The sequence below is a fragment of the Quercus robur genome, chromosome 2 (genome assembly GCF_932294415.1).
Source record: "Quercus robur chromosome 2, dhQueRobu3.1, whole genome shotgun sequence".
Classification (NCBI taxonomy): domain Eukaryota; kingdom Viridiplantae; phylum Streptophyta; class Magnoliopsida; order Fagales; family Fagaceae; genus Quercus; species Quercus robur.
In genome coordinates this window covers 95,575,740-95,582,890 of record NC_065535.1, presented here as the reverse complement: position 1 = coordinate 95,582,890, position 7,151 = coordinate 95,575,740, and the positions used below count along the sequence as shown (strand labels likewise).

Genomic DNA, 7,151 nt, shown 5'->3' with positions numbered 1-7,151 from the left:
AAAAACTCATGTCGGGTTCGTGTCATGTTCACAGGTTGGGTTGAACATTAACACCCCTAGTGCAAAGTGTGTGATTTGTATAAACACTTTTTTTTAAAAAAAAATAACTTAGGTGATATAAAGCTACAACAACCAATTAATGCATTTTTCACAAATTTTTAAATATAGACTCAAAAATGAAAGATAAACAAATTTGTTAACCAATAGTTTTGTAACTCAATTAGTTAGTATTTCATTTCTCATGATGTGTCCATGACATTTAGGGTTCAAATCCTGTCTCATTATAACTATTGAATTTTAAAATAAAAATAAAAAAAATGTTTAACTCCAAATCTAATTATTCCTTATTCATTAGAACAAAAGGGAACACTTTCTTTGCCTTGATTGTTTATGTGAATGATATACTTATGGCTAGCAATCTCAAACTTACCAAGTAAAGATGGTGACCTAATGATGTTATATTTGACTCTCATCAAGCTAGATTTGAGCTTCTCAGTCCACAGACTAAGCCAATTCATGAACCAACTTAGGCTCTTTACTATTAAAAGCTTCACTAATTTAGATTGAGCCGAATGCCCTAATACCAAGATATCCATAACAGGGTATTGTTTATCCCTTAGTAACTCTCTTATCTCTTAAAATTACAAAAACAAATCATTAGTTGAAGCTGAATTTAAGATTACTTGGATGTAATCCTTCAAGATTTACACATTTCGCTTCCCTACTTTTCTGTGACAACTAAGTTACACTTCACATTGAAATCAATTGCCACTTAGTAGTTGTAATTCATACCCTTCATGTTACTTCACATCACTAACTAGCTGATATCCTATCCACTACTAGATGGGCACACACAACATATATGTTTCATCTTGAGGGGAGAGTGTTACAAATCAAGCAAAGCAAATGTCATAGAATCAAGATTAAGGATGAGTTTGCTTTAGCTTTTTGTAATTGAGATTTTTGTAGTTGCTTTTTGAGGTATAAATTACCAAAGCAACTGCTAAACGACATGTCGTTTGCCACACAGCTCACCACTGCGCCAAAGTAGTTTTAGGATGTCCATTGTTTAGGTCCTCACACACGACTTTCCGTGTTCAAACTTCAAAGAACAAAATTCCCTACACTCTTCTTTCTTCTTTATGCTCTTACACCCCCACCACCCTAATTTCTGATCACTGATTGATTCTTAAACCACAAAAATAAAACACAATCGCGGCGGCTTTTCTCTAAAAAGTGTACAATGGAAGACAAACCCACCAGTTCACCAACGAGTTTTGTCAACCAGTCAGTCGTGAGTGCATCTTCTCTTTCTCTCTATAACCTTCTCACCAGTTACAAACAGTGACCCAATTAACCAATTTTATTTTTTTGGTGGGTGCTTTAGGTACTAGGCGATGTCGTTCTCGATCTCTCAAACATGACTAACCAAACCTTAAAACTCGGTGGTGGTCTCCGACAGGTCTGTTCTTTCCCTAAGGTTTTTTTTTTCACTTGAATGAGATAGAGAATTCAAATGGGTAAAATTTATTGCTTTTTATTCTTCCTATAAAATTTTGATTGGCATTCATCTTGGGTAAATTTCCAGGATTGTGATGCTATTTCTGTCATGAAGGCTGGGAAGCTCAGGTTCTCAAAGCCAAACAAATATTGGGTTGAAAGCTCCTAGAAAAGGGTGAGTGTTGTATTATACTGTATGCTGAGTTTCAACAAAATAAGTGAATCTTTTATCCTTACTTGATATGTAACAAGCTTTGATTTTTACATGTCCTAGTGTATTGTTACCTTATTATGATTCTTAATGTTGTGTAAGCTTTTTTTTTTTTTTTTTTTTTTTTTGATAATTCGATAGCCAGATACCTTACCTATTGTGTATTTTTCATTCTGATGGTACTTGGAATTGCAATGTATTCTAGTAGGCATTAGTCTAGCCATCTAGGATGCACAGACATTGAAAAATTATAACATGATACGGCAGATAAGACACCATTACGACACAGGTATGGCATCCCAAATAAAGTGTCTATGAAGTTGAGACTAATTTTGAATTGTTTTAGGTTATGTGCTCACTGGTGATTGTTACAACCCTGTATTCAAAATGGATAGTTTTCTTTTTTATGTGGTATTCTTAGTGGTGTTTTGATTCTTTCAATTAGATTGGGTGACATTGATCTCTAGAGTGTTCATATTGCATTAGTTCCTTCGCATAATAATCAAAAAAAAAAAAAAATGTTGTAGTTTCTTTACATGGCTTTCAAATAGTTTCTATTTTTCTTTTTTTTCCTCTTCTTTTAATGTTGTGAACTTGTTATTTTGTACAGTATGTGCCTCATGTAGGAGATTCTGTTCTTGGAATTGTGGTGGCCTCTAAAGCAGATGTAAGAAATTTTACTTGATTACATCATTGACTTTGGTATTATTGATCCTCCATTGCTAGTAGAAACTTCTTCCTATTTTAGCTTTGTTGCTTTTAAAATCAAAGCAGCCATTTTTTCCCTTAATTGTTACCATCTATGTAACCCTAGTTTATTTATGAATTTCTTGAAATTATAGCAGTTGTTCTTAACTCTGTAGAGATTGAATTCCCTTTCTGAGGACTTAAAAAAGTTACTCGTAGTGTCTGTCTACCTATGAATCTATGTATGTTTTTAAAAAAATAAAAATTGTGCTGTGTGTGTGCTGCAAGTTGGACATCCCAACCTTGATGATGATATATATTGCTGTATTTTTAGAAAGGGGGTACCATTGTTGAGGTGGAGATTTGAATGGATCTGAATTTTAGAATGAATAAATGAATAGACAGACAGACACAAAAACAACAAATCCTTAGTCCCTAAAATTTGGGGTCGAGTATGATAGATAGATAGATAGACAGACAAACAGACAGACACAACAACAACAAAGCCTTAGTCCCTAAAATTTGGGGTCGGGTATGATAGATAGATAGATAGATAGACAGACAGACAGACACAACAACAACAAAGCCTTAGTCCCTAAAATTTGGGGTCAGGTATGGATCCTATTAGCTAGGGTTGGCCACAATTTGAAGTATGCTTCCAAGTTCCAAGTGAATACTCTCTCTTTATGTAAATCACTGGTGTTTTGCATTGAATTTCTTTATAATACCTTTCTTGGACATAAAATTATCCATTGTCAAAAAGTTTTATGCGTTTTTATGAACTTTAGAACAACTTTCTATGATCTTTTTGTCCATCACTTGCAGAACTTTCTTGTGGACATAAAAGGACCTGGATTGGCATTTTTGCCTGTGCTTGCATTTGAAGGAGGAACTAGAAGAAACATACCAAAGTTTGAGGTGTGTGAAAGTCTAAGGTCATGGTTATATGTTAATTGCAAAGACAAGGTTGTCCATTCTTTAGTTTAATTATGGATACATCATGCACCCATGCATCATCATATGCATATTGCCTGGGAAGTCAATTCGTTGTGTTCTCCTACATCTTATATTATTTTTCTTTAGATTGTAACACATAGGGGGAGAAGGCTGAGAGGTATTCTAAACTCAAAGTTGCTTCTTCTAGGTCTTTCTTAAGAGAAAGAAAACCAATATTTCTCACTCATACCACTGAAGGCAACCTGAATAGTGGTCTTGATTTTGCTGCCAATGAGCTCTAGCTCAAATGGTCCTGATATTGTGAGTTAAAGGCTCACTGGGTGTATAAGTTACTTACCAATCCAAGGAAAACAGAGTAGTTAGTCTTCATTTTGCTGCCCGTGGCTTGCCTGCAATATATGGATGATGTCATGGATCTTCTTGAACTAGTTAAAAGCATAAACGTTTTCAACTCTGTGTAGATCTTTTAGAAATAGTTTTACACGTCTCTTGACTATTGGAAACATGGTTCCACTTCTTGTGGTATTGCCCCTTTGATTTCACAGAATCCTTTTTCCAACGGATAAGATTGTTGAAGCTGTAAACTAGATATGGCTTCTACATCTTATACTTGCTAGATTCATTTCTTTCAACACTATCCTGGTTCCTTCTAAAAAGAAATTAATCTTCTTAATTTTGAAATTAAAGGAAAAAGCTACACTTTTCTTCTGAATTGTATTTGGTAATAAGTTAATGGCATGAACAGTTTTTTTCCTTGTTTGACTGCTGTAAGAGCTAGCTGTACACCATAGTCAGTTCTTTGTTGTGGATTAAAAGATATACTCTTTAAAAAAATTTTAATTAAAAAAAAAAAAAAAAAGAAAGGTGATTGTAGCATTGAAATCATTGACAGATTCTACTCTAATATTTCTGTCTCTTGATTTTTGCGAAGTGGAAAATGATGATTGACTTATATCAATTATTTGTTTGCTTCTGCAATATTTTTCTTCTTGTAAATGTGATGTGCTGCAGATAGGTACTTTGCTCTATGTTCGGGTCGTGAAGGCAAACCCTGGCATGAATCCTGAGTTGTCATGCACTGATGGTTGGTTTCTAATTATTTATTTATTTTGTTTGATGTACCCCCACATATATCTGTCATGTTTCTGACTTTTATTAGTTTCCAAGGTTCCTAGTTGATTTGATTTTTTGGGCCATCTCTTGACCTTTTCATTACCTTGTTTTGTATTATACAGCCAGTGGGAAAGCGGCAGAATTTGGCCAACTTAAAGATGGCTACATGTTTGAATCTTCAACTGGTCTGTCAAGAATGTGAGAATTTTTCTCCCCCTTTAATTCATATTTGATATTTGATATTTGACAGATCTTTTTAAAATATAGATATGTGCCTGAACTCATGGTAACTATATAGATCTATTGCCCCCCTCCTTTTGATGGGAAAACATAACTTATGCACCCCACTATATAGCATAGTTATAAAGCTTGAGATTTTATCTATGCTATAATGATACATTGATACATCTCTTGTCTCTAGGCTCCTGAGCTCACCAACATGTCCAGTTCTCGATGCTTTGGGGAAGAAGCTTTCCTTTGAGACAGCAGTTGGCTTAAATGGCCGTGTTTGGGTATACATCCTGTTCTTGAGGCCCTCCTATTTGTAGTTGGGTTAGACAGTCACCAGTTTCCAATTTTTTTAGTCTATGAGATTATGACCTTCTCTTGTTATGGGCTTGAGGCCCCTGTAAGGACTACACAAATACTGTTTGGAAAACTTACATTTTAAACCTTATAGGTTCGTGGGTGTATCAAATTAAACCCCGAGGTTTGGAATGGTGATAAATTGAAGCCTTACCCTATATTAAAACCCCAAACACATTGTCATTACACTTAAATGGGTTAAGGTTTAATCTGTTACACCCCTGAAATATATTTAAAATGTAATTTTTCCAAACTGTTTTATGTTGCAACCTTGTTGCCTGAAAATTAATAACCTTAATTAAGGACACTTCCTAATATTATTCTTTTAATTAAGTTTGTACCCAGTGTATTAAACTCTCACTTTTGTGGTGTTTGGGAGAGGTAATTTAGTAAACGGTCTTACCTCCAATTTTTGTGTGGAGAGACAGTTTTTTGGACTAGAACCATAATTTATCACTTTCAGCGAGAGGCACTTGGGGGTAAAGTTTGAACCACAGACATTGGAGACCACAGATGGTGCCACTATAACTGAGCTATCTTGATACTATTCTTATAATATCTTATTGAATTGCAGGTCAATGCCTCCTCTCCTCCATCTACAGTCATAGTTGTTGCTAATGCAATTATGAACTCGGAATCTTTGAGTGGGGTGCAGCAGAGAATTATGGTGGAGAAATTGATTCAGAATTTAAAGCTATCAAGTCAGTACTCCTATACATTTACGATTTCTTAACCAATATAATTATTGGCTTCTGGTTCTGGAGTAATTTTCTCTTATGAATATGAAACAAACTAATTTACTGTTTCTTTGCAGCATGATACTGAAAGAAGTGAATGCTATAAACTTTATAGCTGTACATGTACCCATTGTGTTTTACATGGGAGGATCATGGTCACGCAGTGTTACAAAGACAACAAAACGAACAAGTTCTTCTATCAAGCATCAAAGACGACAAAGTTTCTGCACAAGCTGATCCTCACATAATCAATCATATGTGCGGGTCTTTCTGCCCATTCTGCATTGTCGCAGATTCCCATCATGAAATGAGTTTGCCAATAACATTATAGTTTTTAATTTTTGTATCTAGAACGTGGAAGCTGTATTAAAATTTTTTGTTTTATGTTTTATCTTTAGAACTTGGAAGCTGTATTAAAATTTTATGTTTTATCTGTAGAATTGGGGAAGGGGGTTAACATTGTAATTTTAAACTTAAAGCAAGATTTATTTATAAGAATTATAAATTATTCCTCCAAACCATGTTGAAAACTTGAAATAGTTCATTAAGTTGGGGGGGGGGGGGGGGGGGGAGGTGTTTCAAAAGCCCAGGGGAGGACTGGATTTATTTTTGGTAACAAATATGAAGTATTTTCTATTATAAGGCCCTAAAGAATAATCTGTAAGACTAAACAAGTAACTACCCACTGCTCAAGTTCTATTTGGGGCTCACATGCTTAAATGGCGTAATAAACAGGCTTAAGCCTGATACAAACTTGGTTAGTTTTGTTCCGAATGGGAGCTAATTCAAGGATTGTGCAAAGTAGACTGACATACAAAATTTATATATGGAAAGGAGGCCACTTAGAAGTTTGTGGGCTCCATAAATGTTAGAGGCAGTGTGTCTTTCGCACAATATGCTTTAAATGAAAGGATCTGGGTAACGTGTGTCCTAAGGACACACATTAAGTCTTCTATTTTTGAAAATATTTTCTCAAAAATAAAAAAATTGTCAATATTTTTTCAATTTCCGAGAAATTTTTTTCAAAAATTGTTAATTATTGTGTGCCTTTAGGGCACACATTAGCAAAATCTTAAATGAAGGGTCCGGTGAATATGTGTCCTAAGGGCATACATTAAACCTTCCATTTTTTGAAACATTTTCTCGAAAATTGAAAAAGCTGTCAATGCTTTTTTAATTGCCGAGAAACTTTTTTCAAAAATGAAAGGTTTATTATGTGTCCTTAGGACACACATTAACCAGACCCTTCATTTAAGATTTTGCTAATATATGCCCATTACACATGAGCACATTTTCAATTTATAAAAATACAGTGTGTATGAATTCTGTGAATGAGTTTTTCTCCAAAATGTAAGATTCAC

At 34.5% G+C, this 7,151-nt stretch overlaps 1 pseudogene; it reads left to right on the top strand.

The window, feature by feature from the left end:
• The first annotated feature begins 1,168 nt into the window (after nt 1-1,168).
• Nucleotides 1,169-6,219, top strand: LOC126716023 (uncharacterized; annotated as a pseudogene).
• The last annotated feature ends 932 nt before the right edge of the window (nt 6,220-7,151 follow it).